Source organism: Euprymna scolopes, chromosome 17, assembly GCF_053919585.1.
Source record: "Euprymna scolopes isolate OS-2025 chromosome 17, ASM5391958v1, whole genome shotgun sequence".
Taxonomy (NCBI): Eukaryota; Metazoa; Mollusca; class Cephalopoda; order Sepiida; family Sepiolidae; genus Euprymna; species Euprymna scolopes.
Window position 1 is genome coordinate 21,159,800 of NC_136498.1, and position 20,060 is coordinate 21,179,859.

Sequence of the window (20,060 nt, forward strand, 5' to 3'; positions counted from 1 at the left end):
TGAAATGACCTCGGGTCCATTGATGATGGTTGGGATAGAACGCACGCATCCGTTCAGGATCCTGTTAGCTATTTTCCAAAACTGATGGGGACCAAGCCGCTGACTGAGTATATAGCTCTCTTGCATTTTTTATTACTCTTTTACGGTGGCTGTTGGCAGTCCTGAAGGCAGGTTTAATTTCAGTACATCTATTACGTTGGTAGCTATGGAAAAAGAGATTTCTGTGCGCAATGGCAGCAGCACATTCTGGAGAGAACCATGGCTGGCTGTTAGGTTTTTGTTGGAACTTTTGGATGGTATGAATCGGTCTATGCCTACAATTAACCATTCGTGCAGGTCTGATACTATACATCCTTTTTAACATGGAATGCAGAGGTAGATCGGATATGAATGTACGGAATCTATCCCAGTCAGCCATACAGTATCGATATACAGTACGGTAGAGAGGTACATCTGAAGACTTATTGTATTTCATTTTTATCTTAACTGATAAAACTGTGTGATCAGAGAATCCTAGGGGAGCTGAATTTAAATTGTCGAACATTTCCTTTGCTAGAGATTGCTCAATAATCCCATTTGAAAAAAAAACACTGTTTATAATTGTACGTTATATGTCTAAACAAAAAAATCGTTGTAAAAGTGCTGTAAAAATAATTAATACTATTCTGTTTTATTTGGTATGATAATTTTTAATTAAAATAGTCAAATTTATATATATATATGCATATATATATATATATATATATATATATATTATGGTAAAAATCTATTGAATAAGTAACAAAAATGCAGCAAAGACATAATTTTGCAGACTTGTTAATCGGGAACGAAACAATATTGTAATATTTATCTGTTAGAAGGGTAATTATTTACCAACTAAAAAAATTGATTTTTTTGAAGTCGGAGAACTATTATATCATACTATATATATATATATATATATATATATATATATATATATATATATATATTGTTAAATATAACATATGTATATATATGTATGTATACATACATTTAGATCTATCTTACTACATTGAACTATAATATATATGTATACTATGTTATTAAAATATGGTTAAGGCAATGAAACTGGACAGACGGTTTTCTTCATATATATAAATGTGGAACTTGCTCTGGCTTTGTAACCAATCAAATTTGTTGTTCTCTCCCACTAGTTTATGTTTTCTATTTGTCAATACATGGATTCTTTTCGAATAAAAGTCAGGATAAGTTTTACTCATTTATTTGTTGTATTTTTATGAATGCGACACATTAATATTTTAGTATTTGCTGGAATAATATTTCTATTAGTATATTTAGATTACTTTCGATTTAGATTTACATATTTTATTTCATTTTACTTTTCTTTATGCAGTTGTATCTTTTTTTTACATTGAGGACACCATTTATCAAGGCTCAGAAGCCACTCGGGGATAAGGGTTATTGCGTGTACAGTAATCAATGGGAAAGTGTTGTAGTATTCGTTAATATTGGAGATTTGATAAAGTATCATTACTTAAGGAGGCGGTTCATCAGGATTTGTTATGTTGGACTTGAAGTATTGGGGATTTTGATAGAGTGTCTTACTTAAGGGAGCGGTTTGTCAGGAGTTTGTTTATGTTGGACTTGAAGACGTCCAAGTTGTAGTCAGGTGGGAAACGGGCAAGTGGTAGAGAGTTTCACAGGCGTGCAGTTCTAAGAAAGGAGCTTTGGTCATGGAACTGAAGCTTTGATTTAGGCACAGATAAAAAGTGAGGAAAGTTATTGAAAGTGGTTTTAGCTAGACAAGTTTTAATCGTATCGTATCATAAAGTTGATTTTGTGCATGAGCTTGTTTGTTATTTCACATTTACCGTTTAATAGGTTTTTGGTATCTTTATGTTTAGAATGTTAAATTATTCAGACATAATTTACAGGAGTCACATTAATCTCTACATGCATTGGCATGTCGTACTTATTCCCAGTAGATTAGTGGTGGTTGTTCACTTTCATTGAATATCTGTACTATGTCTCGAGTACTTGTTTATATACACATTAGGGCAGGCCGATTTTTGAACCCCGGTGAGGCAATGGTGATGGTAATCGGGGTTTGACATAGAAAGGACCTACACGAGATATTTTGTTCAAAATCCTTATCTTTGCTTGAGGAAATGACTTTGAAAGTTGAAAAATTAAAGTGATTAAAAGTTTGTCGGTGAATTGTCAAGAACGTCACGTCATCAAAACAATCCGTACTGTTAAGACAAAAATTAACTACATTTTTAAATAAAATGAGTAAGGATAATGAATTGATAAAATAAATATTAAGTGTAAAGGCAAAATTATGTTTTAAATAATAGTAACCAAAATTCGCTTTTTCATTTCAGGAACTTTTCTGAAGTGGAAACATTTTAGATTTCACCGTTGCCAAACATGCTCGTTATTGAAAATTAACGTTAGTTTATTATTTTATTTGAAAACATTACGGTTTTTTGGCTTAATTATTACAAACGGGAAACGAAAAAGACTTATTTAAAATATATATTATTATATTCCAAGTATCTGCAGTGAATTTAAACATTTGTTTTATCTTTTTTAAATTTGTTTTTCTATTAGGTTGGTGCAAAAATAATAGCATTTTTTTACGTTTAAACGAATGTCTAAAACATTATTTTTGCACCAACTTAATATTCATATCAAATTCTATTTGAAATTTTTATTAAAATATGGTAATACTCCAGTTTTATATTAAAAAAAGAAATAGTTCATACAATTTTATTCTACACATTCTTTACGAAACATAACCACGTCAATTTTCAAGTTTTTCTACTTAGCAAAATACTTTGCAGAAAATTAGTGTCAAATTTTATGTCTTTTACTTTTAGGAAGTAATTTTTTAAGCAATATTTTTCTTCTAAAATTATAGTTTTAAAATCAGATAGCTCACAAATATTAATACGGTTTTTCGTTATTTGTGCCAAAATAACTTTATTATTTAGAAAGCCATTCTTAACAGGGGAGGATATGAGGTTGTGTTGAAGCTATTCTGTACTTTCACCTAAGAATTTAATAAACAAAAATTTCATAAAAATTAAATTTAACTTGCAAATACTATTAAAAATAGATTGGTAACACTGTTTTTTTAACTTTAAAGACTTGTTTAAAATGGCACAGCTACAGTAAGAATGAATCTCTTTATAGATAAATTCATGCTATCGAAGGAAGAGCTAAAGTCTGGTAAAAATATGTCTAAACTAAACACAACTATGCCTCTGATTTGGTTTGGTCCTCTCTCTTCAATACATCTAATTCAACTCTACAAAGTTGTTCATTATTTCTCATAACTAGCACTTATTTTTTTTACAGATGAAACTGGAAGATAGCCTAAAACAGTTTCTTCAGTTATAATCCATTTATTTATTTTACTTTTCAGATTAGAATGTTAGTAAAAGCACAACGTTCAGTTTTAGCACGTGATTCACAAAATTTGTTGGTTCACCTTGTCGTTTGGATGAAACAGCACCCCCAATTTCACGACAAGTCATCTACATTTAGGTATTTCCTTGAAAACAGTTATCCTAACTTAAAAATAGTGAGATTTCTAAATTATTTGCTAAGGAATTAATTAGTATTTAGCAAGCAGTTAATCTATAATTGCCCTTGTTAAAGGAACGTTATATATCACAGAAGGTCAATATATTTTGCTATTAAGAGGGCCAAACAGATTGACAGAAAATCCCTTGCAGCTGCTAAAGTGAAAAAAAATGAAGGAACTGCTAAACAGACTGTTTGATATATTTTATTGTAGTTGTTAACTTCCTGACTTGAGATGTGATGACTTTGCAGTAAAGTATAAGACAGAAAATTGTCAAAAAGGCACATTGTCTGCACTTGACTTCCTAACAATGAGGTAAAATTAATTCTATAGATTCACCTGCAATTATGTTCCTTTTTTGTGGAAAATAAAATAATGTATTGGTATTTATTATGTAATCTGGCTCTATTATTAAACATACAAATTTCCCAATTTTCAGATTCTACTAGAGGAACTGCCATTTAGAGCAATTTTTATATTAATTGATGGATCAAGAAAAAGCTTAACAACATTTACTGGTCCTTTGGGGAAACTTTGTATCATTAATGATCAAGATTTGCCTCAAGTAGAATTCTAAAAAATTGGTGCCCCTCCCGATCCTCATTATCTGACAGTAAAAGAAACAAATAATTTAACTGTGAAGACCAGAGGCTACTTTTTGAGTATGCTGTTGGCATTTCACGAGGAGGAGTTAACCTAAGATATGCTGCTTAGAAAAAGTGGGCCCCTGAATCAAGTAAGATGGCTAACATAAGCCACAAGGTTAATGTGCTTATGAACCAGAGGTGTCTATCCTCAAACACTATGATAAATTAAAAATCCAGGTCAAATTTATCATCCAAGTGTATGCATTGATTGAGATTGCCGGACTGACTTCCTCATCTTGGTTGTTATAGTCACAACGTTTCGGCCGTTTTGCCCTCCGGCCTAAAGTTAGAAAACTTAAAGAAACAGCTCACATGCTCGGATATAACAACCTACTGAGCAAACCAAGCATATAAACTGAATGCAATTTGGACACCTCTGATAGAGAGATAAACCCTTGAATAACTACATAGGTTTAACATTAACAAAAAAACAACTAAGAATTGTCCTAGTGACATATCGCCGAGTGGTCCTAGACGTTGTATCAAAGTTTACAGTTACTCAAAGGTGCTGAGTTCAATCCTGAACGAAGTCAGTGAAAAGTAACATTAAAAACAGAGAATCAGCAACTATGTCCCAGAGCCTAGCTGGAGTCCGAACACGGTACCCCCGTAATAATAATAAAGGGTTGGGTTCGAGACTCCTAACAAACGGTTCCCCAGTTCGATACAAAACACCTGATGAAGGCCGGGGGGAAAAACGGCCGAAACGTTGTGACTATAATAACCAAGTTGAGGAAGTCAGTCCGCCAATCTCAGTCAATGAAAACACCTCATCTCAAAAATACAGACAATTACCAAGTGTATGCAGTTAGTTAGTTTGAGATCAAAACCGACAATAATTTTTTTAACCAACAACAGTACATATAAATATGATTCAGAGAACAAAACAATTAACTGAAATCCAAATTACTGTTTTAAACAGTTCAAAATATATAGTACTTTTGCACTACATCCGGAAAATATTATAATATCAATGATAAACTCAGAGGAATTGTATGTGAGAGAAGGGGGCATTCAAACGATTGTGTCCATTAAGTAAATAAATATTTATACATTAAAGTTTATTAGTTTTCTTAATTTACCCAAACAATAGTCAGTTTTATTCATATTACATCGTAAAAATATAAAAAAATATGTGTTTTCAAATAATTGTTTTTTGTGTTGTTTTTTCCAGAAATAGTGAAAAAAAATACTGAAAAAGATTACTGCTATCAATTTTGCAGCCACACACTAGTAAAATGTGATTGATTTTTCTCATAAAATTGTATAAGGGTAGGAAGAAAGACATACACATTATTACAAAGTCATCGTACCAGCAAATTAGACTTCCTTTTCCTCGAAAGGAAATTATATAGAACAATTTAGTTCTATTATAACAGTTTATATTATTCCGTTTAATAAACAATAAAATAAAATTCTATAACTTGTATCAAGTTGTTATATTGTGTAAGATAGCAATCTAATTTTTGGTATCTGTTCTTATCACATCAAATCTCAACTATCATCACCAGTGCCATGTTTATTTTCTGAAAAAAGTTGCAAATCAACCTGCCCTAATACACACATATATATATACATGTATATGAATATATATATTCAGGCAAACATTATTAAAAACAACAGAGATACCTTGCTTAATAATTCTTTTTTTCAACTTTTTCGATCTTTTGTAAGATTTTTTGAACTTCAAGATGGAAGGTATTTACAAATGTCTCATGGTTCACACGAGCGCTTTCGATTCTTTCTTGAATCATCATCAGGTGGAGATAAAATATTAAAAATAGAAGTGAAATATATAGTTACGAATTATAAAAAGAGTCAATGAAAAGTCGATTAAAATATACATTTACGAGTGATAAAAAACTCGATTAAAAATTAGGATGATAAAAGGCAATGTTAGTAAAACCAGTCGTATACCGGTTACGCTAAACATTTCAGCACATTATTGTTACTTTCAAAATTAATGCTATTTATAGATGGATGCTGGGTTTTTATATATAGTGCTTCAAGTATTTTTAATTTTTTACAATTACTTTCTCGTTGCAATATTCTTGTGTTGTCCACGAGGACCTTTCTAAGATTAGAGGGGGGGGCAGCTATGTTGATTTGTTAAATGCTGGTATATTGAGCTAGCACAGTTCAAATGCATCGTTACTCGACGCGACAATGTTGTTTTTGTATGTCCAATATATATATATATATATATATATATATATATATATACATATATATATATATATTAGCTACTGCATTTTAGTGTAAAGAAGGACAACAAATAAGATTACTTAACTTAAATCAACCTGCCCTATTACATACATATATATATATATATATATATATATATATATATATGCATGAATATATATTGTAGTGTAAGGAAGGACAGCAAATACGATGACTTAACTTAAATCAACGTATTTGAATGCTTATGAAAGAAGTGCTATTTGAAAGCGCTGATATTACAAAGTTTCAACATTTTATCGAACACATAACTAAATATTAAGTGTAATACGAAAGCATTTAACCATAACCCCAATGTTAAATATACAATGAAAGAGTATTTTAACCTGCTGTATCTCATATTTTGGGAATTACAGTATGGTTTCCCTTCTTTATTATTCGTTGGGGTGCGCAAAATTTACATTTTTGTTTAATTAAGAAAAGCAATTAAAGTTGCCCATATAATTCTTTTCCGGGAAATATTAGTTTTTTTTTAGCTCGATAATTTAATACTCGAGGCAGATTTGTTCATTTCGAAATTCCAGATAACGCACAAGCGAAATGAACAGTTGAAATTAGAAATTAAAAAAGGACCCTCTTGCCTAAGACCCTCACACCATTATCTCAGTAATGCTGCCAATCAGAGTTATTTTCTTCCTTCCAATAATCCCTTGCCTCCTAATGCGACGAACCACAAAAGTCATTTTAAATTAAGACGAATAAAGAATGATCGACTCCTCTGAATAATAAAAATTTTGCAAAAGAAATATGAAATTCAAATATAATTAAACTCGTTAGATAATTACTCCTTGTTTGGATAGCTCGCAGTTAACGAAGGATTATTGGTCAAATCTAACAGATTTGGGCAGTGTTATATATATATATATATATATATATATATATATATATATATATATAAACTGTCTGCCATGCAATAATTGACCTCAGGTTTACCTGAAAACGAAACTAAAGTATTCCAAATAGATTACATATACACACACATACGAAAAAATATATTATGTAGGTGTGTGTCTATAAGTGCACATATATTTATATATTATTAATTTTCATGCAGCAGAAAATAGTTGTGAAGTATGTTATATTGTTAGATAGATAGATACGAGGTGCCTTCATTAAGTTTTACGACTTTCTCGTACATGCATTTAAAATTGTTGCAGGCACTTGAAAATTAAGTATTTTATTGCTATATCTTATGAGATGACTTAGCAATTTCTAGAATTTCTGGTTCAAATTAGATTTTCAAAGCTAGGTAATTTCAAAAATGCAATCAGACTTGCGGAAATTTTAGACGAACGATATTCAATAAAAGTGTGTTATATACTTGAAAAAGTGCAAGAGAGATGTGTGAAATGCTTCAGACTGCTTATGGACCATCTTTCATGAATCGAGCAGCAGTTTTTTTAAGTTTAATAAAAGATTCAAGAAAGAAAGGAAGTGAGAGGTGTGGGGGTGTATAGAAGTCAGAACACTAGAAATGATTTGGCAGCTAAAGAATGTAATGTGTAAGGACCGTCGTGTGTCTGCAAAGTCGGTATGTGCACCGTTTGATGTCAGTGACAAACTATACACACAATTAATTGCGAGGATTGGAAGATGCGGAAGTTTAACGTAGAGTTTTCCCAGGATTGCTCAATTCTTGTCACAGACTATTCGACTAAGATGGGCATCGAAAAAATTTCTCACGCTACCTATAGTCCGGACTTTGTCCCGTTTGACATTTTCCCTATCCCTAAGGAAATCCTTAGAGTCTGTATTTATGAGACAATTGAGATGATAGAGGTTGTGACGAAGGTAAATAACATGTTTACACAAAAGAGCGATCCACGGAGCCTTCCAGAAGTTATTTTAACGGTACAACAAGTGCATTGTTGCCGGAGGAGATTACTTCGAAGTTAAATAGAGTTTCGTATGTGTACTATCAATAAAAATGCACATGCGAAAAAGGTATGTGGTTGTTCTTCTTTTCGATTTATTTTATATTTTCTTGGAAATGTCCGTTTTTGTTTTATATTTTCTGGAACATGCCCGTCTGTATTTTCTGAGAAATGTCCGTTTTCTTTTATATTTTCTGCGAAATGCCCGTTTTAGTTTTGTATTTTCTGGGAAATGTTCGTTTATGTTTCATGTTTTCTGGGAAATGTCAGTTTTTGTAAATTTTCTGGGAAATATCCATTTTTGTTTCACATTTTCTGTAAAATGTCAGTTTTTGTTATATATTTTCTGGGAAATGTCTGTTTTGATTTCATATTTTCTGGGAGATGTCCGTTTTTGTTTTATATTTTCTGGGAAACGTCCTTTTTTGTTTTATATATTCTGGGATATGCCCGTTTTTGTTTTGTAATTTCTGTGAAATGTCCGTTTTTGTTTTGTATTTCCTGTGAAATTTCCGTTTTTGTTTTATATTATCTGGGAAATGTCCGTTTTTGTTGTATATTTTCTGGGAAATATCCGTTTTTGTTTCGTATTTTCTGAGAAATGTCTGCTTTTGTTTTATATTTTCTGGGAAACGTCCGTTTTTGTTTGATATTTTCTGGGAACTATCCGTTTTTGTTTCATATTTTCTGGGAAATGTCCGTTTTTGTTTTATATTTTCTGAGACGACACTTTTTGTTTTATATTTTCAGAGAAATGTCTGTTTTTGTTTTATATTTTCTGAGAAATGTCTGTTTTTGTTTTATATTTTCTGAGAAATGTCTGTTTTTGTTTTATATTTTCTGAGAAATGTCTGTTTTTATTTTATATTTTCTGGGAAATGTCCGTTTTTGTTTTATATTTTCTGGGAAATGACCGTTTTTGTTTTATATTATCTGGGAGATATCCGTTTTTGTTTTATATTTTCTGGGAAAGGTCCGTTTCATTTATATTATATGGGAACATTCCGTTTTTGCTTTGTATTTTCAGGGAAATATCCGTTTTTGTTTTGTATTTTCTGGGAAATATCCAGTTTTGTTTTATATTTTCTGAGACACGTCACTTTTTGTTTTATATTTTCTCGGAAATGTCAGTTTTTGTTTTATATTTTCTGATAAATGTCCGTATTTCTTTTATATTTTCGGCGAAATATCAGTTTTTGTTTTGTATTTTCTGGAAAATGTCCGTTTTTGTTTTATATTATCTGGACGATGTCCGTTTTATTATATTTGATGGGAACTATCCGTTTCTGCTTCATATTTTTATATTTTTTTGTTTTATATTATCTGGACAATGTCCGTTGGTGTTTATATTTTCTGGAAACTATCCGTTTTTGTTTTGTGTTTCCTGGGAAATGTCCGTTTTTATTTTATATTTTTGTGGCAATTTCCTGAAGCTTTCACTCAAGTTGGAACAAAATTCTTTAAAATGGCGAACTAAAATCAAATACCCTGTAATTAGTCCGCCAGGGGCTGCTTATGTAGATTAGGTGTTGCGGCATTTCTTGTCCGTTTTGTTTACAGTATAAATAAACGTGAAGCAAAAGGAAGCAGGAAATATGTGTTTGTACTTTAGATATTATAGCAGAAATATTTCGTTTTAGGGAACAGTTTTAAACCTAACATTATCCATTTGCTTTATTAAATCTTTTTTTTTTCACGGTTTTTGTGTAAATATAATGTTTTATTATTGGGAGTTTAGGAAACCGATATCATAAAATTAATATAAAGAAAAGTGAACGTAAGGAAAAATATTACCTGAACAATTTCACGATTAAAATATGCTGCTGCATTCATTTTCTGGGCGTAAATTAATTGACAAGAGAAAAACTAGGAAAGTAATTGTCATAAACAATACATTCAAATAATTATATTGCTGGTCTCTATGTTAAAATGAAAGACTGTGGAAGACGTGATTTCAAAAGTAAAAAAGAAGGTATTTGGGTACCATCAGCTAAAATCGAAACTGAAAGCAGAACTGTAGTATTCAAAGCTGGTGACGTTACCACTGTACGAATGTGACGCATGTGAACTGATTAAAAAAAACTCAGATGAATGCAAAAAACTTTATAACAATTCTTTTCAATTTTGACTTCATTTTGACCCCTTAGAAACTATTTTAACCCGTTAAAGACCCATAAAAGAACGGTTCATAAAAATCCACCTTTTTTGGGGCCCCTAGCCTCGCTCTGAGACTTTTAGTTTCGGAAGAGATAGATATGAAGACAGACAGACAAACATAGTCAGTTTCATGAATTAGATTAGTAAGAATGACAAAAAACTCACGAAACTAACTGAATATAGAAAGGATAAGGGCATATAAAAAAAAGTAACGCAGTCGCTACGTCCAATTTCACAGAATGATGCGACTCGAACTAACTACATCAAAGATACTAAAGATAAAACAGAGGAAAGCAGAAAACGTAAACTCAATATATAAGAAGATGAAAGGGAAATCATGTGACAGTGAATCCAAGATGGAATACAAGATACAAATTAATGCAGGAACAAACATTTTGAACACAATAACGCATGATATATAAATAAAACAGGGGTAGTATTTGAAACATAAAATTATAAAATCGTATGGGGCATGAAAGTAAGTGCAGATAAATTTAAGGTGATTAGAAAGTGGATCTTGGTTTTACTTTTTGCCGCAGCGTAAATATCACTTCCCTTATTGTCTTTTAGTCCTTCCATTTTACGAGCGATGTTTCTAACAAAGATAGAAGAATGACCGTTTTCTAAGTCATAATCTTCTCCGTTTAATACTTATCATTGGCAAATTTTCACTTTAGAAGTACCGTTTTCTACCTCCTTACATAAAACGTCTTCACGCCGTATCTGGAGCGATTTCCACAAAAAAAAATCAGTACAAATCCATAAACCTATACAACTAAGGAGACCAGATTTAATATTCAATAAAAAGATAAATAAATTACAAAATTTATGCTGAATGTTTAAAGAAACGGAAACCGAAGCAAATACACGAGACTTGCCAGAAAATTAAAAATGATATTGAACGACAATATAATATCAATAATCATAGTCCCGAAAATAATTTTAAAAGAACGACGAGAAATTAGAATAGAAGGGAATACTGTAATGATTAAAACAGCTGAAAATCCCCGAATGCAGATATCAACATATATAGATAAATAACCGTAAACCTAACCCTAACTCAAACCATCAGCATGGAACTTGCAATAAACATTTAAAAAATAGAAAGAAAACCGCTCTGATCAAATAGAACTCAAACGTTGAGGAATATCAGAAATTACTCCCTTCAAAAAATGTTTTTGTTTAAAACAAGCCAAATAAACACTGTGATGATGTGACGCCCGTCGGATCGGACACAAATGATTCTGAAGATATAAGATGGAAGGACCGAAGAGGAAGATCACTAAACATGTCTCCACTGGAACAGTGCAGAGAGTCGTAGAACCTTCGCGAAGGTTATTCGCACCAACCTTTTAGAGATTTATTGATTTGGCACTGTGATAAATTACTCATGATGACTTGTGTGAGAAGCGAACAGTAATAATGAAAATAATAGTAAAATGTTAGCATTATAGAAAACTAGCAGTGAGATCCGATTTGTCCGAAATTGAATGAGGATCAACAAATTTTTCATTCACATACTTTTATTGTCGTCGAAATCTATAAAATAAGACACTTTTTTATCAAATAATTCGATTGCCTGATCTAGTTAGTTAATTCCTCAAGGTGTACTGGGGGTAACTTTCACATATCTTCCCGAAATGACGTAGTCCATCGTACACCCTAGTCTACATTGCACAGTGGAGAATCGACTGTTAGTTTTATAAAATTATCTGTAAATTACGGTTTCATTTAAAGGTTAAAATGCAAAAGTTAAGTATCATGTTTCGGTTTTGCACTAAAAAGAAACGTTCATTTCGAATGTGTTCCTATCTACAGTTGATTTTATAGGCTGAGCCTTTATGCTTGTGCGATAAAACTTATCAACTGCACTGTAATGTTATGCTGTATAAAAGTGTTAGCATTGGTCAAAATCGGACTTCCTTCTTTAGTCGAATGTGTTCGATTAAAGATTTTCGATACTTATCAGACGTATTTCGATGCAAAACCTACGTAAGAACACTCCCAGGCACATCAAGTACTTTTGTGTTATATTTTAAATCGACCAGGCCCTTTCTGAGTCCATAAGGGAAAGAAATCTCTCACACACATATATACAACATTTGATATTGTGTAATATATTCAAGGCATGGAAACTAATAAATCAATAGATCGATAAATGCAGTTAGTAGTCAGTAATTGACAGCCTAACAATGCCGGTGCCCTCTGTTAACCACGTCAAGGCATATGTACAAGATACGCCACGTATTTCTACAATGTCTACATTATTTCTACTTCCAATAATTGCTGGTATTCAATGGAGACCAATTTCATGTCATTCTATGGTCTTTCTTTCGCGCGGAAGCGGCGCTTTATGATGAAAGGGTGAGGGTTGCCTTACATTTATCGTTTCAGCACAGTTATTACATATACAGATATATACACACACTAACTGGCAGCCCGGCATTGTCAGGCCGTATACAACGCTTAAACATGATATTTTCATTTATGCAGATTACGTATGAATTATTATAGAACCAATTCTCTATTGAATATTATATATTACGAGGAATACTTAGCCCGATGGACTAATTCGCAAAAATATAACAAAATAATAATGATAATGCTATTCGTCAAATTCCTTCTGTGTTTGTTTACAATATCACGTCAGCTTGACGATGAATGCACTGGAAAAGTTACTCAGGTTAATGTTTATTTTTAAAATCCAAACGAAGAAATAATTTGCGGCGATCTTGAATGGTGCCTCTTGTTATCGTAATTTGAATTCATTAATAAGAAACAATCAAATAAAATTGTGAGATACACTGGGTCTTGAATAAGAGATCGTTCGATCAGTGGTCGAAAGCTCTGCCACTCAGCTATATCTCCAGAGGATAAAAAATTTGTATTTTTAAGAAAAAATAATTCACTAAAATTTTGTTATCTCCCTTGATCGATGTAACGCAATACATTCCGCTGTAAAATTGTTCTTATTATCTATAAGAGAGGAAAGCTATTTTATGATCAGATTTTTTTCAATTTTTGATTTCTGTACAAAAACTATCTAAGAACACTGCCAGACATATAAATTATTTTGTGTGAAATTTGCAAAATATTTGAACATATGAGAAAAGAACTCTCTTTCCCCCCACACACAAAGTGACTTTATATAACAGTATAGACATTGATAGATATGTATACACTATAAAAATACACGGCAAATAAAATGTATTTCTCAACAGTATAGTTTTACTCGATTTGTATACCTCCTTACTTAAGTTCAAAAGTTCTAATCGTTATATCTAGAATTCTTATTCAGCTTTCATTGAAATTCATTATATGCCTTTGATTCGAGTAAATGTATATATTAAAGTTTTGAGCCTAAGGTGTTTTGAAAAATAAAGTGAAATTGAGAGAATCTTGCTTAATCGATATCTATTGAATGTTACAACTTTGTACACTTCTCTCACTGGCCCACCTCCTCCCTCAACCTGAACCCGCTGCACTACTTCCCTTGGTCATACGTCGAGAACATCACCAACATGACATCCCCTGAGAAAAAAGCTCACCTAATCGCCGCCATTCGCCGAGTGTTTGCCGAGCTCACGTCGGCTCTTGTGGAAAAGACATGCTCCCAGTTGCGGACCCGTATCAAGTCGGTCATTGAGGCTAAAGGCGGGTACATTGAATAGATGTCAGCTCTATAACATAATCAATAATAACATGATATTTTCAGTAAAAATTTAAAATCAAATCTATAATGTTATTTTCTTTAGGGCGACAATATTATGATTCCATCCCTGGATTTTATATTTAGATAAAACTAATCGATGATTGTACGGACGTTTTTTTTATTGTACAACTGTTCTTTCTGTCGTGGATAAGATTTTGTTCTTTTTTTATTTCGTATGGGAAAAGTCATGTACAAATAATTTATTAATTATTTCAAAATAAACCTACTCGAGTATTTAAATTTCTGTGCGGTATTTTCTATTTCAACGCATTTAATAGTCTTTACAATAATTTCGTTCTCATTAAAAAGTAATTTATCTTGCCTTTAGTAACAATTATATGGTGTACATAATTTTAATTTGTAAGAAATTTAGAAAAACAAAAACCAACCCTATCTATGTAAGTAAAATGTAACTTATCTTGACTTTTCACACTAATATACTTGATAATGTTTTCATCCTAAATACGTTGGTTTAAATATTACCCATCTATGCGACCATCCTCTTTCTTTCTTAGAATTATTTTGTACGGGATCATTTCTATAATTTTGGAATTTATACTAATTTTGACATAATATGTAAGTACGTAATAATATTTTTATCTGTTTATCTACCACTTTCAATCGAAATTTAATGAATAAAATTAAAAATTTTATAAGTGAGCAGTGAACAAATATTCATGAAGCCTCCTGAGCGCTACTGAAAGCTGCAAAACACTTTTGAAACGATTTTTTTTCGCAGACACATTACAAAAACGAAAAAAGAGTTTTAAAGTTAACAGTGAACAAAATAACCCCCATGGAGGCCTCCAGCGGGCCACTGGAAGCACTAAATAAAAGTAAGGGAGCCCTACGAGCACGAATAAAACCGTTTTATCTATTATTTATTCTATTAGATATTAACGTATGTTCTTAGATAAGATGACATACACAAATATCGTGACAAGCAGGTATAATTTTAGTATGGTATAGATGTTCATTTACTATTAGTATAGATGTGTTTCTTTATTCCCCTCTCTCTTTCTCTCTCTTTCTCTCTCTCTTCTTACTGCCTCTATACAACTTTCATAAAAAGAAACCTGAAAACTTTCTAAACAAAAACTTTGAAATAACTTTCTTCAAATGTAAGTTTAACATTTTTATAGAAATGGTTTAGAATGAAATAAAGAACAGATTTTATATACGCTTTATTAACAAATTCTCATGATAAAATGTGCAATTTCATTATAAAAGTTAAAATCATCAAAAACAAGAAACATTTAATATAATATAACTATATAATGATAAAAACTCAAATGAGCTTGTAACGGGTGTCGTAACACAATATCCGGTTTACGACTTCCGATTGCGCATGCATACATAAACAAATAATCAACGCGATAATAAAATGTATTGTTTTACTGTGTACGTTTTCAGCGTCCAATTGTTTTTTTTCGTTTAAATTATCCAAATAAACAATTGTAAGTGCTTTCTGCATTTTTACATCGTTCATTTCCGTATTACGTTTAATTTATTTTAACACAATTTTCTTACTAATAAATCTACTTTAATCCGGTGACAACCAGGAGACCATTTTAAAACGGTAATTTACACACCACCTAATTTTTTTAATTTATTCTCCATTTTTAATACACCTTTCTTAAAAACATTCATACATTTTTTCTATATTACCAACTTAATAAATAACCTCGAAAATATGTATTTTTTTAATTTGCGTTACAAATAAATAATCAAAGCCACAAAAAAACGTATTTTACTGTGTACGTTTTCAGCGTCCCAATTTTTTTTTTGCGTTTAAATTAAAAGATATATCAAAATTTGAATTTAACTTTAAGTATTATGGTATCTGTTCAGGGCACATTTACCTATAAGTATGGCAAACCACTTAGACGTAATATACTTTCATAGAAATGTTTCTGTTACGTCACAAAAAAACTATTTTCTTTATGTCACAAATGTCATGCTCATACATTAATTCCATAGCTAATATAATATACTGACCCAACGGGTCACGGGTAGTCTAGTAATGTACTAAAAGCGAAAGTGTTTATTAGATTAGATAGAGATCGGTAGAAAAAAAGCATTCTCTGCCCTAGTGCCTTTATATTCGGACAATATAAATATATATATATACATATATATACATATATATATATATTTATATATTACAATGTGGATACGATAACATTGTCACTCTAGAAAAAACGTACAGATTCCATTTCCGTCTGATGGAAATCGGTTTTTTCTTTTTTTATTGCAGTCTGATTAGTTGTGTACAAATGCCAAGAGCGATAAGAGCCTTCTATCATGTCTGAAAGTGACAGCATGTTCAACAAACAAGATCAGAGATGCGCCGATGTACAACTCATGCTCTCTAGCGATCCAAGTTATTACAAAAGGACTATTACCACACCCTTTAATGCAATTGGAACAGCTCAACGATGTTTCCGGTCATTTAGGTTGGTTTCAAGTTAGAGCCATATCCTGCCACCTTAAAATTTGGAAGTCGGCTTGAAAGTCAACACCACTTTGTACCTGTATGTGCCGAAGAGTGAGCTGATGCAATCAGGTGTCCCTTGGCACACCTGGGTGTCGCAGCAGGACTCAGCGTCGGCCCACCAGTCCAAAAAGACCCAGTCTTGGCTTCAGAAGTGCTACTACTTGGTACGCTTATTTTATTGCCCCCTACTCCCCCGATCTTAACCCGCTGCAATACTTTCTTTGTTTTAACGTCGAGAACATCACCAAGATGACCTTCCACCGCACGAAAGCCGCTAAGTATTCGTCAAGCTCCCGCCAGCTCTTGTTTAAAAGGCATGCCCCCAGTTGGAGACGCGTATCGAGGCAGTCATTGAGGCTTAATGGGGCCAGCTCTACAATTATCTAAATTATTTAAATTGATTTTTTCAATAATTTTTTTTTTAAGCTGTAGTGTTGTTTTCTTTTAGAGGACACTTTTATCGTTATATATATATATATACATGTATATATATATATATATATGCATGTATATATATATATATATATATATATATTAATGCTTTACTTTCCAAACTTTCAATACTTATCATTGAATTATATATATACACACACACACACACACACACACACATATATATATATATATATATATATATATATATATATATATATATATATATATATATATATATATATATATATTAAATAATATGTTTTACTTTCCTAACTTTCAAAGAATGCTAGATTCATTTTGGGACCAACTCTAAAAACTAAATTATATAAAATATCAAACATAAGCGTATACAGCTACCGGGGTTATATGGATTTTAGACAAATAGACCAGACATTGTTTATTTCCATTCCAAGTGACACCAGGTTGCCATACTAATATTAAATGATATAATAAACGTTATTGAACGCTTGCGCCTCTTTCCCTGCTGTTCCTTTTTTGGTTTAGTGTCATTCTGTTTATCGAATCAAACTTATTTTTGGTTTGGTCATGCTTGTTCACACTTCGTCTTCACGAAGCATTAAAACGTTTTAATGGAGTTGGATGCGAGCCAAGACGAATCCGGCTGTAACTTCGGAAATGTAAGACAAAGAAAAATAAAGAAAGAAATAATAAAAACGAAAAAAGATTTCGATCGAAAAAAATAATAATGTTTTCCCGTGCAAAGCAGATTCTACCCTCCCCGTCCCGATATAAATATTATCCAAATAATCATGGAATTCTTACTACGCTTTTTCCAACCCAAGAATAGTCTTGGAAGACGTCGGACTGAGATTATCAATGAGGAAAGACTACAAATACAAGAATTTATTAAGCCAAATAAATCGTTTTATACGAGGTCGGACGAGGAAACAATCATATTGGATACCTATATATTAGCAATTTAATTACAGAATCACTATTTTTTGCACTATTTGACGTATTCCAGACAGCTTGTGTACAATTAACATGTTTGAAACAGATTTTGAAGTAAAAAAAAAAAGCTTGTTCCTTACTGATTTTGCTGTAATAATATGTTTCAGACAGATTTTGCATTGTTACCATGTTTTAGATAGATTTGTACTTTTAGCATGCTTTCTAACATATTTTGCACGACTAACGTTTTTCAGACAAGTTTTGCACGACTAACGTGTTTCAGACAAATTTTACACGACTAACGTTTTTCAGACAAATTGTGCACGACTAACGTGTTTCAGACAAATTTGGCACTATTAATATGTTTTAGACTAATATTACAAAATTAAGATTTTTCAAAGAAACGTTGTAATGCTAACATGTTTCAGACAGATTTTGCACAGTTTATGTTTTTGCTAACGGATTTTTTTGCTATTAATATGTTTCGAACAGAATTTGTTTTACTAAAGAATTGAGGACAGATTTGGCACTATTAACATGTTTCGAACAGATTTTGAAGTATTCGCATTTTTAAGACAAATTTTGCACTATTTTCTCATTTCGGACATGTTTTGCACTATTAAAATGTTTCCAACGGATTTTGCAGTACTAACATATTTCCAACAGATATTTGAGTATTAATGTGTTTCATACAACTTTTGCAGCATTAACATGTTTTGGACATATTTTGCAGTAAGAACATTTTACAGACGGATTTTGCACTGTTACTATATTTCGGACCTATTTTGCCCATTTAAAATGTTTTTGACACACTATTAACATGTTTCGGTCAAATTTTGCTTGTATCCATGTGTTACATGATAAGGGCTGTCCCCTTTTCATGTAAGTATAAAAATAGAGAGATTTAGTTAAAATGAAAATGAAATAGTACAGACGAAATTCGAACCTCGTAATTTAGGTTTAGAAATAAATTACGAGAGAGAATTAGCAATGGAATGTGAAAACAAACCATTGTTTAGCTTAGAGATAAAATAGTTTCAAGAAAAGAATGTGCGTTGTCAATTCTGTTATGAAAATTCAATTGAAAGAATGCAACTACAAGATAATTTAATAAACATGTTTTTAACATATTGGAAATATAGGTTACTGGGAATATAGGTTAAAATTCCTTTTGTAAACAAAGGAAAATGTTTTGGACACGCATTTCCAGAAGACGTGAAAGAAGACACATGTTTTAACATGTGTATGACGTCATGGAAAATGGGAAGTTCTCGATATAGTTAGAAATTTTAGAGTTAAGGAAAGAGAAACTGAGAGAGAGATAGGGAGTTTGAGGACGACAGACAATAGTCTGCAGTTGAGATTTGAATGTCTAGAAGCGAGACGGTCACTTTTGAAATTAGAATGTGAAGCTTTGAATTCTTGACTCAGAAAACCACGGCCGGTCGGTAGAAGAAATAAGCCCATCATGTGTTTTTATAAACGTCATCTTTGTGTTGTAATTCTACGAAAAGGTAAAGTGAAAATTGTTATTATATGTCTTGTATATCATGTGGTTTAAAATGTCTTTACATACACATCTTACATACACAATATGAACACTAAGACTGTCTCAACACTATCTCCTCACTCAAAGAGCTTCTACACTTCTAAGTATGAACATTTTTAATATATATGAATATCATCATAACACGAACAACATCCCTCAACAACATCTCTCTCTCTTTCTCTCTCTCTCTCTCTCTCTCTCTCTCTCTCTCTCTCTCTCTCTCTCTAAGACACAACAACAAACTCTAATAAGACTCTAAGATTCACTTTTAATAAGATTTATATAACACGTGTTTCGGAGAGATTTGGAACTATTAACATGTTTCGTACGCTTCAGCTGTTGTGGTCGCCTGTGATGAATGCCTTGGAAGGATCCTCGAACGGTATTTCGTGTTAACAAGTAGTCTTGCTATTCTATATCTTCTATCTTTTGACTAAACAAAGAGGTGACAGGAAGCCAGTA